This window comes from Haemaphysalis longicornis, unplaced genomic scaffold (assembly GCF_048455015.1).
Source record: "Haemaphysalis longicornis isolate Haplotype H1 unplaced genomic scaffold, Haemaphysalis longicornis Haplotype H1 scaffold_3, whole genome shotgun sequence".
Lineage (NCBI taxonomy): Eukaryota > Metazoa > Arthropoda > Arachnida > Ixodida > Ixodidae > Haemaphysalis > Haemaphysalis longicornis.
This window is the reverse complement of record NW_027526335.1, coordinates 93,120,521-93,141,545: the sequence shown is the minus strand read 5'-3', so window position 1 is coordinate 93,141,545 and position 21,025 is coordinate 93,120,521. Positions and strand designations below refer to the sequence as shown.

General features: G+C 47.0%; 1 protein-coding gene across 1 annotated transcript in view; it reads left to right on the top strand.

Moving 5' to 3' along the window:
- The first annotated feature begins 700 nt into the window (after positions 1-700).
- Positions 701-21,025, top strand: part of Cu (NADP/NADPH phosphatase nocturnin) — a 77,851-nt gene continuing 57,526 nt past the window's right edge. Inside the window, exon 1 of the mRNA XM_077703833.1 lies at positions 701-872. The gene's annotated coding sequence lies outside the window, so the exon portion shown is untranslated. The remainder of the gene's footprint in view (positions 873-21,025) is intronic.

Sequence of the window (21,025 nt, the reverse complement as noted above, 5' to 3'; positions counted from 1 at the left end):
AGCATTCTGAAATATCGAGAAAAGTTTAAAAAAAAAATGTTGCAGGGTCCTTTTAGCGGTAGCAAGTATCAGTACGGCGCGCGTATTAATAAGTACACCTGGTCGTCTGTCACCGTATTCCGTAGGGGAGAAGGGAGACAGGTAACCGAATGTAACAGGACCTCAAACGGCAAAAACGGGCTCTTTAAAAACTTATCCCACTTGTGTTATAAGGTGAGCATATACTTCTCTACGTGGAAGACGTATCGCAGTGTACGTGCGACGGATGAGCGAAGGCTGTATAGCGCCGCTCATTCTATCCCAGCCATGCCCTTCCGCCCGGTCTTCACTTTACTTGAGAGACCAGCTCTAAGCGGTCATCCAGCCAACGAAAAAACAACCTGTTTTCAAATGTCCCTCGTGCCTTTCCTTGCACAAACACACACCGCGGTTACGATTAACGTTTCCGTTTGATTGCCCCCGTGTGCGCACGTAGTGCCCCTTCAAGGCTTAAAGCCTGCCTCTGTCGTATACCCGTAACATCTTTCGAATATCCGGCGGGCGCTACCTCGAGGCTGCATGAATTGACCGCGAGCAAACATCGTTTCGTCATTTCACTTTCACCTCCGGCTTTTACGCTTTCTTAAACTTCCGGTTTCAAAACAGGAGCGCGTTCACCTTCGCTCGCTCGCGCGCAGCGTCTGTGCGCATCAGCCACCGCCAGTCCGGTTCAATGCCTTCCAGGAGAAACAACGCCCGCGGTGGCCTTGCCTGTGCACCTTGAGGCGACGGCGTGCCCCTGTCTCTTCGCCCGAGGACATCCCTCACGCCTCTCCCCTGCGGTTTGTCGTCGCCCTCTGGCGTAGAAAACGACTGGCCTCATATCCTTCTTTGTAAGTTTGTTTTTATTTATGTTTTCCATCTTCTTCGCTGACTCGTTCCTTTCGCCAAAGGTGAATCCGGGCCCTTGCCACCTAGGTGTGGCTTCCACAGGCCCGCTTTGGGAGCGCTGGCGGCACAGTGACGCTAATGAAAACGTGAAGACTGGGAATTTGTAGCCCCACTCTTCCCGAAAACCACTCTCATCATGGCGCCTATTTGCATGGCTTAGAGCCTCGAGCGACGTAGTCTGTCAAGCATCCTTTCTCGCTCACTGTTTTGCCTCACCGTTCGCGGGGAACATGTAAAGACCACAGCTGGTATATAAAGCGCTTCGCAAGCTTGCCGCGGTGAAGTTTGAGGGTCGTGGTGAACACCGTCAAGCTTGGGCGCTGAAACAGCAGTGAGCTTCTGCGGAAAAACTGAGGTGAGTTTCGGTGGGTTAATTTTCTCGTTGTAAACGAGTATGGGGGCGTCTTGTAGTAGGAGTGTTGACAGGAAGGAACGTGGACGGTTACAACGGCGCAAGTCTTTAAAGTTTTCGGGAGCATCGCCGGTAACAATTTAACAAAATTCATGGCGTGGTTATCATTTCAAGTCTGACGTAAGCGGAAACCGAACCTATTCGTGGCCGGAAAATTGTTTATACGCCTGGGCCATTATTTCAGCACGCGCTGCCGTGGTGGCATGTTCAGAAAGCAACGAAAATGCAACTCGTGAAGAAATTATAAGAGACTGAAACCCACTATGTCCCGTTAAAAAAAGAGACGTGTTCATCGGAATTACCCTTGGCTTACACGCGATATAATACAAATTAAAAATAAAATTAAGTGACGGCAGAAGCGTGGAATGACTGGTGACCTTCGGAATCTTGTCAGTACCTTGAATGATAAAATTCGCACTGCAATTGGCTTCGCTTCTTTTTCGGCACGCTGCCTTCTTTCATGAATAGTGAACCGCCGAAATTTTGGCGCTCCTTATCCAAGGACCGCCCGACTATTTCGCAGCTCTCATGTGCAAACAAAATAATAACTGAGCCTGACATCATCGCTAAAGAATTGGATGCGTTCTTTCAATCTGTCTGTTCACGTACAGGGGGGATTAAAAGAAATACGAACAACGGAGCACACAGCCTCCGCCGCATGCCGCACCATCTGGCTGGACTGTCAGTAAACTGTGCGCATGCGTAGCTCTTTCAGAGCTTTTGAGAGTATGGCCTACTGTTAGGGGAAATGCTTGATAAAGAAGCGACGCCGATCATTTATTTTAAAGCGTCTTGTTATGCTCTGTCGCCACTGAGCACCCTGTTATCTACTACATACGGGAGCCAAGCGCACAGCAGGCTTATTGCAGCTAGCTTGATGCTCCTCAATGATCACCCTGCTCAGTGGAGACGCAGCGTGAAAAGGCGCCTCAACATATATTACCGGCGTCGCTTCTTGATCAAGCGTTTCCCAATAATGTAGGCCACACTCTCAAACGCTCTTGAAGGAGTGCGCATGCGCGCAGTTTACTGACATTGCAGCCAGATGGTGCAGCACGCGTCGGAGGCTGTGCGCTCCGTTGTTAGCATTTCTTTTAATCCCCCCTGTACATCTTCCGAAGCAACGCTTTCAGCATATTCCCTGAATTACACAATGCTGGAACTTGTGATTGACCAACAAGGAATCTTCTGCCTTCTGACTAAGCTTGACTTAAACAAGTCACCGGGTCCCGATAACATACCAAACACTTTTCTTGACAGATATGCCAATTGGGTTAGTAAATACTTGTTTAAATTGTACACAGTATTCTTAGAAGCATTGACAATCCCTGACGACTGGCGATGAGCAAAAGTTATTCGAATACATAAATCCGGCTCGAGGGTCGAGGGTAGCAATTACCGTCCAGTTTCACTAACCAGCACATGCTGTAAGATATTAGGGCACATAATTTTTAAAGCCATCATTACACATTTAGAAAAGAATAACTTCCTACACAGTCAGCAACATGGTTTCAGATCACGTCTATCAAACATAACCCAGCTTGCAGAGATAACTGGTGATATTGCTGACGTGATTAATGATAGATGGCAAATAGATGCGATCTTTATTGATTTTTCGAAAGCTTTTGATGTCATTCCCCACCTTGATCTAATCACAAAAATGCATGCGATTGGAATTGAAAGTAATATAATTTCATGGGTAGAAGGTTATCTCTGCAACCGCAAGCAATACGTTGCCGTGGATCATCACGTATCAGATGATAGTTTGAATGCTTTCTCGGGGGTCCTCCAGGGACCGGTGTTGGGGCCAATTTTCTTCCTCATTTACATTAATGGCATTCATTTGTGCATTAGCTCACCCATTCAATTACGGTTGTTCGCAGATTACGGCGTCATATATTCAAGAGTAAATTCAACGGAAGACGAATTCAGCTTAACGATTCATTGCGGTTGATTCACGCATGGTGTAAAAAGTGGGGGATGACACTCAATGCCAAAAAAACTGTGCGCTTAACTTTTACTGATAAGAAAAATTCGCTGAACTTCGCTTACACTCTCGGTAATAATGAAATTAATAAAAGTAATCATGTAAAATACTTGGACGTAACGCTTACGTCCAACCTTACTTGGGAGTCGCATATTAATGTCATATACTCTAAAGCGAAAGGTAAATCAACATTTTTAAAAAGGAAAGTAGGTAAAGCACCACCTGAAGTGAAGCTAACTGCCTTTAAAACCATTATAAGACCAGCCCTAGAATATGCTGATATCATTCGAGACCCACATAAACAATATCTAATAAAAGAATCGAACGAATTCAAAACTTGGCAGTTAGGTTTGTTTTCTCAGAATATTCTAGACACACTAGCGTCACAAATTTAATCAACAAAGCCGAACTTCCCTTATTGGAACATTGAAGAATAACACCTAAACTAAAATTATATATCTTTTGTACCACGGCCACTTTAAAATCCAACGAGAAGATTAGATTATCTCCTTGAACCCTTTAAACACTCTTCGCGAACAAACCACAAAAAGTGATTCTACAACCTATATGCCACAACAACATCCACTGACATTCTATTTTTCCCTCCTCCATTTCTCACTGGAACCAGTTACCGGAAAGCGCAGTCGACTGCGCAATTGTGCAATCATTTGTCGATCGGATTTAAAATTTGAATTTTGTATGAATCTGATATTCACTTTGGTATTGACTGTGGTATTTACTTGTGGTATCTACTCATGTATGATGTTTTTACTCCTGGAGAGAAGACATCCAGCTGTTGTCAATTGTCTTGTATATATTTTAATTTCCTTTCCACCTAAAATTGTCGCGGTTGTTTGATTGTTTTTTTTTTTGCACCGTGCTTTGTACTATTTGAGTGTATTTCCTGCACCACTCCTGCTTGGACCGCCAAGCTCTGCAGTATATTCATATAAATTATAAATTATAAATTATAAATTATAAATTATAAATTATAAATTATAAATTATAAATTATAAATTATAAATTATAACTAAGTTAATGAATGAATGAATGCATAAATAAGAGCTCTAGATAGGCCGTACGAAGGGATAAGTTGGACAGGGTCACACCAGGTGGGTGCCAGATATAACGAACACTTCTATTTAGCTGCGTTCGAGTATAATCAGGGTCGAGTCGTTCTTGCGCCTGACGCCTTGTGCAAGCTCACCGAATTAAAATAAATGCAAGAGATTTTGCAGCAGCGGTAGCGAAAAGCTTTCGTAATTATCAGTGAGGCTCACGGAGAAGCTGTGCTACATGTCTGGAGATTACACAGGGCCTTCAACAAAGGATCAAGAGATCTTAAACCTGAGCAACGATTAGGACACCCTCTACGTCAAAAATGGAAGCAGATATGGATTTACTGAGGTCTGTATTTGACCGTTGCCGGCTACTCATTGTCATAATATTTGAAGAGGAAGTGGTACTTTCCAAGTCCATTGTTATAATGCAACAGGGAATGAAAATTTGAAATCTAAAGAAAAAGTGCGCGCAAAGAGTGTTGCACAAAGCTTGTCCTCTGATCGCAACAAACTCTGTGGACCTGTTCGGTTGTCAATTTGTTAAGAGAGCTTGATATCTTTTAATGTTTAAGCATTTCTTTGGGAACTAGGCACGGCAACCCGTATGTCCACCTGTAACGCTTGGTGTCCCACCCCTTTTCCGCATAACAAAATGGTAGCAACAAAACTCCCTAGGGCCTTGATATTTTCGTACACGGTCGCTTATATTTCCCCTGAAAAAAAAAAAAAAAAACGTCTTCACCGCAATGCATTCTTGCACAGTAGTGAAGCCGACTTTAAGGCAGACTCATTTTATTTAGGCATATTTATTAATTCAAGCCAAGGCCATCAAACTTTTATACCAGGCTGCACGTAATAGTTCTACTAGACACTCTCCGGAGCACCGAAAGCCTAACCAGCGAGTACCGATTTCTCAAAGGCCGCCTCACTTTTGCCCTCACTGTGACGCAAATATTTCAGCAAGCCAGTATTTGAGGAATAGCAACAGATGAGCATTACGACACGCCGGCGACTGACGCAGCTCTTATACCCGTGCTACACGAGCGTTTGGAAGGACATTTCAGTCGAAGGACCTTCGAAATTTCAAATGCCATTCGAACTGGAAGGAGGTTCGCCGATCTACACGGCGATTCTCAAAGGCAGTTGAAAGTTTCCGTATTCGCCCGCCATGTTTTGGTGTCGCCACTGCTGGCATGTTTCGTTCTTGGCGAAAATGTAATTTTAGAGTTAAGATGGCCAAAAAAGCAATTATTAGAGACCAAATTGATAACCATCTACAAGCGCGAACAAAACATGCACAAGGCAGCCAGCTTCTTTTTGTCTTTTTTTGCACCGGCGGTGTTGAGAGTACCAAGTCACCTCGTAATCGTAGAGCGAGTGACAGCTAGAGAACGAAAACAAGTGAAAAATTATTAAGATCTTGCACTTCAAACACAAAGTTTTTCTCGTAAATAATTGGTTTTGTTATTACTGCTTGCAGAAACTGAGCCCGAGGGTACGACCGTTCGTGTTTCAAAGGCCTTTGAGTCTCTCAAAGGTCAGTTATCGTGCTCCTTTGACTCAAATGGCATTTGAACCAAAGGCCTTTGAAAAACGTCGTGTAGCAGCTCAAAGGTGTCATTTGAGTCAAAGGACATTCGACTCAAAGGCCTTCGAAACGCTCGTGTAGCACGGGTATTAGAGACCTAGGGCAGTATTCCGAGTCCCTCCTCCACGTCATTTGCTCCCTCCACTCGGCTGAGGGGAGGATTCCGCAATGCTTATGCACGAGCAAATCTATTTTACGGACCTCCTCTACCGAAGGCTCTAGTGGAGGAAGGACTCAGAATACCAGGCCTAGTACTTTAGAGGGACAGGAAAACAGCCGCATGGATTAGGAAACAGACCAAGGTGGAGGACATTCTAGTCCAAATTAAGCGAAGGAAATGGGGATGGGCTGGTCACGTAACGTGAATGAGGGACAAACAACAGATGGACCATCCGTTTGACAGTGACTGGCTGCCAATAGACCGCAAACGCACTAGGGGTCGGCCGAGAACTCCTTGGCGAGACGAGCTGCGAACATTTTTGGGGAAAACATGGATTCAGCTGGCACTCGATAGGCGTGGCTGGAAATCTTTGGGAGGGGCTTTCGTCCTGCAGTGGACACAAATAAGCTCATGGTGATGATGATGATGATGATGATGATGCCTGTATTAGCCCGAAAGATGCCTCCCAGCGATGCATTTAAATTATTAGTGAAGCCAACTTTAAAGGAGCCACGAAGAGAAAATACAACTTCGTTTAATTTGAAATAACTAGGATTCAGTATCTCACTCAGCTTCATTGCAGCCACAAAATGTTTTTTAACGAAAAAAAAAGCAAGAAGTATTTAGAAACTTTCAAATTTTGCGCCACAGTGACGTGTTATGAGCAAGAATGACGTCATACGGGCCAACAAAAAAACATGATTTTCAGCGCGTTAACTGCACGTTAGCATTCAAGTGATGCGGTCAAATGGAACTAGAGGCCCCATTACAGACGTCCAGTCATGTGTCGTCGCGAGAGGTCAGTTAGGCGGCCGCCAATCACACAAACAAGGTTCCGTGACGTCATAGAAAAGTTGCGGGAAATTGGCTAGGGGGTCGCGACTGCTTCACACGTTTTAAATGCAGAGCATTTCAGTAACTCACGATGTCACCCGCGTTGACGTCCGTAGTCGTAGTCCGCACCCCTCCCCCTACACTATATAAAAAAATACTATCCGGCGCCCGGTTTCGATCCCTCGACCCTGCGGGCGGAACGCAATGTACATGGTGCTCTACCCACTGCGCCACAAAGCCGACACAGAATGGAAGGCTACGAACGCGCCTTATATCCTTGACTCATTCAAACTAGGTCAAGAAGCTGCTGATACAACGCATTCACGACCACCAACTCCCCAAACACTAAACGTTAACGCAATACACCCACCCCCTATGCGACGCATTACTCGAGTCCCCCTCGCGGGGAGATGGGCTCAATCTTTCTTTAATATCTACGTTATTTGTTCCAAGATTGCGATGATATTGGTATCATTGTTATCGGCACTAAGCAGTCTTTCTAATAAACCCAACTTGTATTTTGTCTTCATGGCTCCTTTAAAAGCGCTCGTTGTATAGCGCTTTGAAGCTTTATGTAGTAGCAGACAAGGACTCGGGTAGTACGTGCCTCTATAGTTCATCTCACAAGCTAGCTGCAGCACTGTGGAGGCTACATTGTTATCAATAGTGCGCCCACTGAGGGCGCCTAATCCACCGTGAAGGGGGTCCTGAAAGGACACTCCCTTCTCCCCTCTCGGCAAGTGGCACCGCACGGCCCCGGCGCCTTTTGTCGCTTCCTTCGCGGTGAGTTAGGCGCCCTGAGGGGGACAACAATGTAGCCTCCACAGTGCTGCAGCTAGCTTGTGAGATGAACTATAGTAATATGTGCTTTTCTGATGGAGGCGAAAAGGGAAAACGCCCGTGTGTACGAGATTTCGGCGCACGTTAAAGATCCCCAGCTGGTCAAAATTAATCCGGAGCCCTCCACTACGGCGCGCCTCATCGCTCGCGTTGCGTCGGCGCGTTAAACCCCACAATCAATCAATCAATCAATCAATCAATCAATCAATCAATCAATCAATCAATCAATCAATCAATCAATCAATCAATCAATCAATCAATCAATGAATCAATCAATCAATCAATCAATCAAGTGATATGCCTTTCCAAACGACATTTGTGTATAGTAGTGAAGCCACCATAATGTGGCACAGTGTATAGCGTTTTATAGGGTATAGCGCTTTTTTTTTTTGATGAACGTTTATTTTGCCACAGGGCATATATATGAGATTATGAGGTGACGCGGAAGATCAACCCCGAATGTTTGGATGCGATATTTGGGCAACGAAACAAAGTTCCGAATGGCACCCACCCTAGACCCTTCCCCCCAAATGAATGAGCAGGTCTACAGTCGAAGTAACTGTCACCTTTACGTTGCGCTAGCAGTGGCATAGTGTCGTACTTCACAAAAAACAGTACATCGCTGTTTGTTGTTATGGTTCGAAGTCTGGGCGAAAGTAGACAGAGCCGTGGAGGGAGCGGAGAAGTATTGGGGATAGACAGAGAGGGTGAATGAAGTGCATTCAGGCCGTCGGAACATGTATACCACACAACTGGAATCGCATTGCAGCTAGCACAGAAAAAACGAACGTCAATGGGCATGACCGCTGGCTGCAGTTTATATTCAGGAGGAATTTATACACTGAACCCATTGATTGATTGATTGATTGTAGGGTTTACGCGCCGACGCAACGCAGGCGATGAGGCGCGCCGTAGTGGAGGGCTCCGGATTAATTTTGACCACCTGGGGATTTTTAACGTGCGCCGAAATCTCGTACACACGGGCGTTTTCCCTTTTCGCCTCCATCAGAAAAGCGGCCGCCGCGGCCGGGAATCGAACCCGCGACCTTGTGCTCAGCAGCGCAACGCCTTAGATACACTGAACCCAATGTTCAATAAAGTGGCTACTACTACGACTACTATACCCACTTAGTTGAACGGTGAATTAAGCTTGCCTAACCTGAGAGTTTCTAGCATCTTGAGGCAGGGTTCTTCTCTGTTTGACTTGGCATTGGAATTCTTTTTCATGACACCTTGTACATTTGTTTTGAGTGAGCATCTTGAGGCAGGGTTCTTCTCTGTTTGACTTGGGATTGAAATTCTTTTTCATGACACCTTGTAAATTTGTTTTGAGTGAGATAGCTTTTGGACAGAACACGACGCAGCACTCTTCCATTCAGCCAGCTTGGTGCTTTACAGTTACAACTGTCTTCCAGGGTGAAGAATGGTGTTAGAGGACACCGTTTTGGGTAAAATTTAAGGCCAGTTCCACGCCTGTGAATAATGCTGAAACCGCGGAGCTGTCTTGGCACGTGGGCGGCCACCTCTCGCAGGGGTGGGAGTCTGACAAAGCCACTCTCCGCGATATGTGCGTTGTACGTACTCGAAGCTCACCCACGGGGGTATGGTAGTTTATCGGGGCATAATATGGGAGCGGGGAGAGAGAGAGAGAGAGAGAGAGAGAGAGAGAGAGAGAGAGAGAGAGAGAGAGAGAGAGAGAGAGAGAGAGAGAGAGAGAGAGGGGGGGGGGATGGCCGTGCCCCGCGTGCCCCGGCGCACAAGCCGAGATCATGCACTAAACGGCCGTCGAGGCGGTGGCGCCATCTGTCGGCCCAGCGGGCTACCTTCGGCTGGCATGACGAGCATCAACAGATATTGCGAGCCCCTACACAGCTTCGCTGTTAAAATTCATCCGGGCTCTTAACTATGCTTACGTGCTTTGAAAGCGAAAGCCTGGCTATACTTACAATAACTTCTTAACTACTGCATTATTGTATTAGTTTTTTGCTTCACTTTCGTTGGGTCGTCTTTTGGCGGGAATTACTTCTACAGGCGCCTCTACTGCGACCGTGTTTGCGTTTATTTCTTCGCTTTCGTGTCTTCGTCTTACGGCACACGCCACAACTTCCCTCGAATCAGAGTTCTGCGCTGCTGGATTGCACCTGTTCTATTCACGGGCCGTCACATTCCCCTGTCACGCAGCATGCACCATTGTACAACTTTCGTGTTTCCAAGTTGTAGTTTGCTGAATTTTGTGAAGCAGGAATATCAGCGCAAGCTCCCGATTCTTGGCCGATCCCCGAAGTGGGTATGTTGCACCTAGAAAGCAACAACAATAAAGACAACAACTTCTGTTCCGCCGTTGCCAACGTGCGGGGATAGCGCAGTGGTAGCGCCCGCGATTCCAACTCTGAAGGCTCGGGTTAAGATCCCATGCGAACTCCAATCTGTTCTTTATTTACTCTTTACAGCGGCGGCCATTTTCAGTACCGGAAAACAACAACAACAAGAACGGGGAACTGAAAGCTTTGCCCTTAATGTTATTATTTGCACAATACTGCGGTACCGCGGGCAACATACGAACGAGCTCAAGGAAGAGCAGGGGGATTAGAGCATTTATATAATGAAATCAGGCCATGCAAAATTCTTCTAAAACACATAATAAGGAAGAATGAAAAATACAGCTCAAAAAGTTGTGGTGGTGGTGGTGGTGGTGGTTGTTGTGTGGGATCAGGCGGAGTTAGCCTGGCTGGATATGCCGGCAATTGCTCCGCCCAGGCTCCTCCTAATTAGCCAACGGTAGTGTCCTTTCACCACGACTTCGCCAGTTCCGTCTCCTGAAGGAAGCTTAGGAGAAGGCGCAACACGTCTCTGCGCAGCATCCAATGTATCCTTGTGAAGACGATGTGGTCCAGAGTGCTGTGTGGGGCTGCCAGCTTTCGAATCGGTGAGAGCATTGCAGTCCGCTCGACATCATGCTCTGGGCAACGCATTACGCAGTGGTGTACATCCCGTGTCACTGCACATGACGAACACAGAGGCGATCGCACGAGGCCCATCTTGAATACTTGAATAGCCATGCTGTGGTCTTCGCTGAGCCCGTTCGGATGCGGTACAGCAATGTTGCCTCCGACCTTGTAAGTCCCTTTGTGACGCAAGGCTGGTGATAGGGATTTCCCAAGGACTTGAAATGTTCGGCCACTGTTCGCCTGAAGTCGTTCCAGGGATTGGGGGAAACTTCAACAGTCGGTGCAAATTGCAGCGCACTCCGTGCCATCTGATCAGCGGTCTCATTGCCCTTGACGCCAACATGGGATGGAATCCAGCTCAAAAAGTTGTTCAGCGTATTTCAGCATGTTTTCGGACGAAACTCTTTCAGGCGGGAGGTTGTTCCAATCAGTCACACTGAGAAGGAAAATCATTATTTACAATGTTAGCAGAATGCTAATGCAGAATGCTATTGTATTGTAGTACATTAGCAGAACGCTAATGCATTGTAGGGCGTAATGATAAAAGTGTGAGGGAGGCAGACGTGTCAAGTCTTGTGTATTTGCATTCACAGATGGAAAGGGAACTTTTTGCCTGGTTTTATAAGTTCTTGTCAAGATCAAAAAGTTAGGATTTTGTTGATCTTCAATAGCTCAGCTGAGTATTTATGGCTGTGTTATCGATTATAAGTGAAACGGACGGCTAATTTTTGAATTTTTTCGGTAATAAAAATGTCTAATTTGTTTGAGGGAATTCCGAGATTGGCATATTATTGTATTGTAGGCAAGAATTTTTACATTCGGAGGGAGAGAGAGAGAGAATAAACGTTTATTTAAATCAACAGGGGGGGATTGTGCACTTGACGCGGCCTTAGTAAATATACTAAGCCTTATTTATGCATTAGTAAGCCCTTGTACAAAGTGTACAAAGAGAGGAGGAGGAGGATGTATAGCGATGCCAGTGTCGCTAAAGGCAAGTAATAAGTTCAACCAATAAGAAGGGTCACAGGCATTGCTGGTAAGAGCAAGAAAGCCGAGGCGCGACGAGGGACGAAAAAGGAGGGGAGAATGGGACCTAAAGAATGCGGCAAAGGCCAAGAAAAATAAACACGCAGTGGTTAGTCTACCTCACCATTGCCCTGTAAGAAAAGCAAAAAAGGGCCCATCTCCCCGCGAGGGGGACTCGAGTAAATGCGTCGCATAGGGGGTGGGTGTATTGCCTTAACGTTTAGTGTTTGGGGAGTTGGTGGTAGTGAATGCGTTGTATCAGCAGCTTCTTGACGCAGTTTGAATGAGTCAAGGATAGAAGGCGCGTTCGTAGCCTTTCATTCTGTGTCGGTTTTGTGGCGCAGTGGGAAGAGCACCATGTACCTCGCGTTCCGCCCACAGGTAGTGAATGCGTTGTATCAGCAGCTTCTTGACGCAGTTTGAATGAGTCAAGGATAGAAGGCGCGTTCGTAGCCTTTCATTCTGTGTCGGTTTTGTGGCGCAGTGGGAAGAGCACCATGTACCTCGCGTTCCGCCCACAGGTAGTGAATGCGTTGTATCAGCAGCTTCTTGACTTAGTTTGAATGAGTCAAGGATAGAAGGCGCATTCGTAGCCTTTCATTCTGTGTCGGTTTTGTGGCGCAGTGGGAAGAGCACCATGTACCTCGCGTTCCGCCCACAGGTAGTGAATGCGTTGTATCAGCAGCTTCTTGACGTAGTTTGAATGAGTCAAGGATATAAGGCGCGTTCGTAGCCTTCCATTCTGTGTGGGCTTTGTGGCGCAGTGGGTAGAGCACCGTGTACCTTGCGTTCCGCCCGCAGGGTCGTGGGATCGAAACCAGGCGCCGGTAAGTATTGTTTTTTTATATAGTGTAGGGGGAGGGGTGCGGACCTGTTGTTGAGAGCGAGGAGGGTAGCGTGATGCGGGAGAGGAGGAGTGGGGGAGAGGGCGCACCTGGAACGGCTGTTGCGGACGCCGACAACGCCGGGTGACATCGTGAGTTTAAGAAGTGCTCTGCATTTAAAAAAAAAGCGGGTCAGTAGGGATATAGCACTTAGGCTCTGTTGCTCGATGCGAGCGCTGTGATGTCACCACATGTGCCCTTTTATAATGCACTTCCCTCAGCTTTGTCAGCGTTGCTCGAGATAAGTTCAGTAACCGTGCACACGGTTGAACCAATTTGGCAGCCACAGTGACGTCAGTGCAATGTGCTTCACAGTGCTTGCATCGAAGTATGCAATGCACAAAATTAGGAACACACCCAAAACCTCCTCATGATTTAGTGAATGCGGAAGCTTTACTGTCCATGTTTGACTGCACTGACTATTTACATGCGACAAAGAACACAGAGGGCATGCACAAGCGGAGAGCTTTATTCACACAAAATACGAAAGTATATATAGGCAAGGGTGAGTATGAGAGAATAAACATCTTTAATTTGGAGCTTGATGGTGCAGGATGGTGAGAGCACCACCGGGGCATCCGCTAGTCCGGGATGTCCTGGTCCTTGCTGGCTGCTCGCGCCCTCTCTATCAGCATGCGCTGGGTCGAGAAGTCCGAGCTGGACAGCCGGTCCACCCACTGTTCGTATTGGGTGTGAGGGATGGGGATTGTTGGCACTCCCAGACCAGATGCTACAGGGTGCCTGGCTGGGGGCAGAAATGGGAGGTACTATAATACTGGGTGGGGTAGATATGGTGGAGGAGGGTACAGTGCGGGTAGGAGTTGGTCTGTGTAGCCGACGGAGTGTGGTCGCTTCGGCTCTGGAAAGGTGGGAGTTGGGTGGAGGGAACCGCTGACGCTCGTGTCTGAAGTGAGCGAGAATGTCCGGGGGGCCTTCTCCGTGTCTTGGCTCTCTTCGGAAATGGCCCGGAGGGTTTGTACTCGGGAAGCGGCGTGTGCCGCCTCATTTCCGTCGAGAGACTCGTGTCCAGGGGCCCAAACGATATGGATGTCGGGAAGCTGCAGGATGTCATTCAGGATTTTGAGGGCGAAGGGTGATATGCGGCCGAGCTGGTAGTTGCGGCATGCTACTTGCGAGTCCGTAATGACTGTAACGTATTCGCTGTTTGTTGTGGCTGCTAGGGCGACGGCGATTTCCTCAGCAGCGTTTGTAGAGGTGGTAGATATCGTGGCGGCTGTGACTTCGGTTCCCTGGTGGTCTATAACCGTGACTGCGTGGGCGGGTTTGCGGGTGTAGCATGCGGCGCCCGTGTAGCGTGTCGTAGGGTTCCCTGCGTGCTTCTTCGTAACTGCATCGACCCGTGCTTTGAGGCGTGCTTTGTTGTAAAGGGGGTGCATATTCCGCGGTATGGGAGTTACACAAATGTGTTGACGGATGTGGAGGGGTACACGTTGGAGCTGGTCTTCTTTGGGCGGCACCGGGTATCCGAGGCGTGTAAGGGTGTCTCGTCCGGTAGGTGTCAGCTTGAGACAGGTGATTTGGGAACAACGATGAGCCTCGTGCAATTCTTCCAAAGTGTTGTGTACCCCTAGTTGGAGCAACTTGCGCGTGGATGTTGAGGTGGGTAGGCCAAGGGCGAGTTTGTAGGCTTGGCGGATAAAAGTATTGAGTTTTTCTTTTTCGACGGATTTGAGAGCCAGGTATGGTGTGCCGTAATTCAGACGACTGATCAGTATTGCTTGCGTTATTCCCAGAGTGTCCTTCTCCTGAAGGCCGTAGCGGCGGTGGACGATGCGTCACACGAGGTGCGTTAGTTGTGTGAAGGTGCGTTTTCATTCAGGTAAGGTTTGAGACCCGCTTCCATTTTTGGGTATGCTGAGACCGAGTATGCGGAGGTGGGGGACTGTCGGTACTGCTAGGTTATTGATCGTTAACTCCGGATCGGGGATTGGGTCTGTTTGTTTTTTGTAAGTGGGGGCACAGAGCGTGAGCAGGGCGGATTTTTCTGTGGCGCATTCCAGTTCACGAGCTCGGAGGTATGTTTGAGCGACGTGTATTGCTTCCTGAAGTGCGTCTTGTTGGGCGCCGGTGCAGCCGGTGGGGACCCACAAGGTGAGGTACGTCGTCAGCGTAAAGTGCATGGCGTAAATTGGGGATTGCCGAGGAGCGGCGGCAGATCTTTCATAGCTAAGTTGAATAGCAATGGTGAAACGACGGATCCTTGTGGGGTTCCCTTGGGCGCCTTTGGGAATGGGTCGGAATGGAGATGCCCAATGCCTATCGTTGCCGTGCGGTTGGTCAGAAAGCAAGCGATGTAGGAAAATGTACGTTCGCCGCATTTGGTAGAGGCAAGACCTTGCAAGATAGCATGGTGTGTTACGTTATCAAATGCCCCTTTGATGTCTACGGCCCTGAACAATCAGGGTTGAGGAAGAAAGGGCAAGGACAAATAGAAAGTACTCACAAGTGTTATCATTTATGTCCCGCCGCTGCCAATGAGTTGGATCTATTCCTGGGGTGTGACGCATTCGTGTGCGCACACATACCCGCAGTAACACATACCCGCGTCCGCATCGCCGAAACAACGCACTTTGCTGCTCAGCTAACCGCTACTCTTGCAACTAGCACGCTCAGATTACTTATGTAGACCTCAGTACATGTCTCTAATGCACGTTTCTAAGTCCAAGGCTACAACGCATTCGCTGCGGCCACCTTTAGGTGGAGCCATTGAGCCTCATTGGCGTGCGTTGACGACGCCTGCTGATTTCGCCTTCCAGAGGCTCTAAATTCGTTACCAATCCGAACCCGAATTTATCCGTTTTAAAGACGACAGTCTAATTAAACGCAGTTTTGGTCTGTCTGTATGTCTGTCTGTCTGTCTGTCTGTGACTCGATTCAGCCACCCGGCCAAAGCGAAACGGAAGCTGCGCAATAGTTTTATAAACCCAAAGCCAAATCCAAACATCTAAGTCCGGTGTCAATTGATGTTCATACTTCTCAACATTGTTGAACAAGAACAAGATATTGCGCAAATATAAGGCAGACAATAAATACATAAGTGATATTTGCAGTGTTCCTTTATTAAGAAAATTATGGATGCTTGGTATTTTGCGATATCAAATGAAATACTACATTAACTGCAGAAAACCGTCGTCTGCTTTCGCCCGCGGCGTTTAAGAAATCAAACGGCAACTGCAACGAAAGGTTCCACTAGATAGATTCCGCGTTCCGCTTGGAAGGCTCGTGGAGTAGGGCAACGTGGTTCTATAAACGTTGTAGTTGGGTACCTCGATTCGCGCTCGTCTCCACCGTACGGCAGCGCTGGCATCGAGGCGCCCGACTTGGAGCAGTGGAATGCAATAAATTTAAATGGACTTCAGAAAACCTCTAGCGTGTTATTTTAGGAGGAACGATACGGGAAGGGAACTGCATGAAAGGTGAGCTGGAAAGAGAAGGGAGGCATTTACATGGCAGGGGCGCTAGTCGACTATCTTCTTTCGTGGACATTTGCAAAGAAAGGAGGAGATACGCGCCCATTTTTTTCTTTTCAGCTCAATTTTCTTTGCGCCGTCAGTGATTCTTGTACCAGTTCTCAATTGTGACTGCGCTGGTTTTTCGACGTAACGAATTGATTGATTGATGGATTGATTGATTGATGGATTGATTGATTGATTGATTGATTGATTGATTGATTGATTGATTGATTGATTGATTGATTGATTGATTGATTGTGTGGTTTAACCTGGGCTATGAGGTGCGCCGTAGTTGCGCGCACGCTGCAACTCTCAGTAATGCGCTCGCACGGGCAGGTTGTTTTCTACGGTGCCGTTAATAAACAGCGCGAAAGTGTCATAATGCGAAAAACACAATATTCAAACCTAAGCACTCCCTACGATGCAGGGAACGCGAAAGCATTTTAGTGTTGAACGGTGGAAAGGACATGCCGGTATTGTGTGCGCCGCCCTGTTTCACACTTACTTTTGACCACGGAGCAAGAATATATAGGAGGCGAAACGGCCAATTGCCGTTTTGGCCAATTGCCAATGAAAACCAAGGCGGACTGCAAAGCTTCGTAGCTGCGACGGCGGAGGAGAGGGTAGCGTCACCTGATGGACGAAGTGATAGCGGCCGCACTTATTCCGCGGCTGAGCAGTGCAATGCCGATTGCGGCGGCCGCGCAGTTTCTTCACCCGCGGCTGATGACGCTAGCTTAACGTACGACGAGCGCTTGTGACATTATCTGGCCGCGCTAGGAAGCCTAGTTTCGCCTCCTATCTTATTCTTGCTCCGTGCTTTTGACGTAGGCGGTTCAGAGTCCATTGCCGAGTGCACCGCACCAAAGGGACTTGTACAAGTGCCTCGTGGAAGGCAGCGCGTTAAATCTATACACGTTAATTGCGCGACACGTGCAGTTGTATACGTGTCCAGTGTTGCGCCTGTACGTTCTCTCGTTACCATCACCATTCTTTTTCCTTTGCGACGTTTCCTTCCTTTTTCGGTAACTATACGCTTGTCCAGTCACCTTTGCTAGCCCTACCCTGGGTGCGGGAACGTATTTAAATGCCTCATTATCACTTGGGCGATTGCCGTGCTCAAATTTCTCTTGTAGTAGCGAGTACACGTCACTAGCGTAACATCTAAGTCGAAGGCCCCAACCAATTCCCTATACTCCGGTAGAAGCTAGGAACGACAGTGGGGGGGGGGTATCACTGCGCCCAAGCGACGGACCCAGACCTCAACGCGCGGGGGCGTTTAGGAAGGAAATGGCGGTTAATGCTCGGGAGTGTCTTACTCACCTGGTTTTTTTCTTGTCCCTGCAGTAATCTAGAACCAGTAATCTGGCAATGTAATGCAGTAATGCAGTAATCTAGAAGGAACTCTTTCCGCCGCCCGGAGGAACAGCCGGTGCGATGACGAGGCGGCACCTTCAGTCAGCTACAGCGTAAGGATGTAAAAAACAAACAAACAAAAAAAAAAACAGCGTAAGTGTGTGGTAATCCCGGCTACCATACACGTCTCGAGTCCGGAGGACACTGGTTCGAATCCTGCCCAGCCCAGAATTTACCCAGCTTATTTTTTAATGCGTTTCATTATTTGCATACCCCCCAGCCAGGACCGTGTAACGCCCTGCATTAAAAAAAAATGCACATTTGGCTGAAGTAACCTATGTAATCGTTATAATAGAATAAACGGAGATAATTGGTCTAACAGAATTTAAATAAACCAACAGAAAAATAACACTTTCGTAAGGGTGATCTGACAAAATAAAAAAATATGCATTTTATACATCTCCCCCCAAAACCGAAGAATAAACGAAGAATTCCGCAAAAAAAAAAGCATTCAAATTACGGACAAAAGAATAGTTAAAATGGCGAACCACTTAACGCTGAAATTTCCACAAAATTGCGGACCGCCTTTAATCGTTATAATAGCCTGAATGGAGATAATTTGTCGGACAGAATGTTGAAAAAAAAAAAAATTGAGAAATAGGTAAAATGAAGCCTTCACAAAACCTATCTGACAAAATCAGAAATATACGTCTTATACATCTTCCCCCAAAACGAGTGAGTGAGTGACAACATTTATTTGCCCATAGTGGGGAGTCAGGGAAGGGAGGTTTGATGAGAGCCCCCCTCCCCATCAGTCGGCAGCCAGGAATCCTTCCCTGGCGGCGGCCTCGGCCATCTGGACGTGACGGACCTGCCCTCCCGGGTCCGAGCTGAGCAGCACAGTCTCCCACTGCTCAGAGCTTATAATGCTGATCGCTAATTTCGAAGAATTAACGAAAAAAAGCCAGCAATAAAAACGTTCGAAATACGAATAAAAAATAGCCTAAGCGGGCCAACTTTCACCCGTTGTACGCCTTGAATATTCGGAAGAAAAAAAAACATAACTAGCAAAGTAAAGGCACTTAATCGCTATAATGGTATAAATTTACATTATTGGCGAAAAGAAACGAAATAAAACTTTAAAAGAACAAAATAATCCAACGTATTTTGCTACTCATAGCCATATTTGGCTTTAAACACTCACACTCTAGGCAAGCGAAATAAGAATGCTAATTATCTGAATTCCTGCAGATTTTATTTTCAAACTCAGTTAGTTACTTTGTTTATTTACAAGAGTTTCCTTAGTAATTTAGCGTCATTATGAGCGCTTATTAACCCGATTCTTATCCTTTGAGCAGTCAGCCATATTGTGTGCCGTCCGTCAGCCTTTTCGTGTGCCATGGATCCCGGATTTTCAACCAACATAGTTAACAAATACTTAAGGAACAACACGAACTGAGCAGCAGTTCAGGAAGCCGTGGAAATAAAGTCCCCCAAAACGTCCGTGTGTTCGAGATTTCGGCGCACGTTGAGATCCCCAGGTGGTCAAAATTTATCCGGAGCCCTGCACTACGGCGCACCTCATCGCCTGCGTTGCGTCGGCGCGTTAAACCCTACAAACAATCAATCAATCAATCAAATCTAAATAAAGTCCCACTAGATTAGTGGCCCGCAGAAGGAGCAGCGAGGCATCGCCGCAGTACCTGACCTAAACACCAGCGTCAGGGCAGCGAAAGGCGTGCTCGAACACGTGCACTGAAGCTGCCTGAAAGCATGCGCCTAATAAAACGCTCATGCTTTGCATCGAAAGGAACAACAGGAACTGAACGACAGTTGATAGGGTCTGAAAATAACGCCACACGACATTAATGGCGCGGCGAAGTAACAGCCAGGCTTTGTCAGCGTAAGGAACTGCGTCCTCCGGCATTCAGCGCATGCGTTGCAAAAGTTAAGTTTCACCATACTAAGCCTTAAGACAACAAAAAGCGGGCTCCAACACGCGTGCTGAAGCTACCTGAAAGCATACGCCTAATAAAATCCTCACTTTTACGCTCGTCAGCTGACGTTAAGGGCAGTGACATTACACGAAACATGGCATCGAACTTGCGTTGGGTTTTTCAATTGTACGCAGTGGTTCGCACATACGGCATGCAGTTTCCGTACTTTGGTTCTGTTAGAATCGCAGCATCCTAGGCGTCATACGCACGGCGCGTGCACATGTCGGCACTTGCACGTCGTACGTGCATGTACGACGTGCACGTAGGACGTGCATGTCATAGAGTTTCTTAGTATACTAGAGAGGAAACTGCGCCTCGTAAGCCATGTCGTCGAGGGGGTTCATGGGAAGACCCCCCCTTTTTGGCGTGGGCTTGGCATGACAATTGGATTCTTAAGCGGTTTTTGGGATTTGCTTTTTTCACTATGCATTAACACGTTTACGAGCTACAAGGAAGCCGAAATAATCCTTGTTCTGTGGTAGCCGTGTTCGGTGAAAAAGCAGGCAGTGCGTGATCGCACCTGACGTTGCTCATGCCGCAGCCGAAGGACGTATGACTGAGCGGGTAATATGCCGCCGCGAAATTTGTAGCCGACGAAAAGAAAAAACAAAACGTACTTCGACGAAGACAAGATACGACAGATACGGCCGCTTGTATGCGTCCTATCTGTCATCATCCACGACTGTTTAACGCCACATTTTCTTCTTTCTTGTTAAACTAGCTGGCGGTCGGTGCACCGGTTCACCACGAAGGCAACAGGCACGCTCAAAAAACTTTCCAAATTCTTCAAACAACTTATGATTTAAAATAATGGTAAAATTAATAAAATCATAGTCTATAATGAGTTTCCCCCCAAATATTGACATTGTTCGTAGCTACAACCTTGGCCTGCGGAATAGCAGACACAACTGTTCCGGCAAAAATACGCTTTACTTCCTTTTCCCTTAGTTTTAAAACAGCCTGTTTTTATTTTCCACTTACATAATTGCACACTATTCTTCGCATTTTTGTGGCACTTTGTTTAAATTTGCGACCACTAAACGTTTCAATCCAAGCCAATGATGAAACTAAGGCAAGCGCATGACATAATGGCGCCCCATGACGACGCAGACGGCCTTGATGTGAGCCGCATAGACGCTAGCGCCAGATTCCTCTCTAGTGTATATTGTAAGAAACTCTATGGCGCATGTCGTACGCATTAACATAACAGGATGTTCTGACAATCTTGTGTGCTGTCGGGTCACGCGTGTCTACTTCTGCTATCATCACCAAGTTGGCTGATCAAGATTCACACTATAGGATGATTTATAAATATTAACACACTTGATTGGCCACAGCTACAATGTCTCAGCTCCAGAGCTACGATTTCCCACGTTTTTGTTGTTTTTTTTTCTAAACGAGTGCTCTTTTTGCTCATTTTAAGTCTGGAAACACGGGTGTATTCGGAAACCACAGACCCATTTCGCTCTTGAGCGCTTTTTCAAAGGTATTCGAAAAGTCATTTTTCACCAAATAATGAACAAATTCAG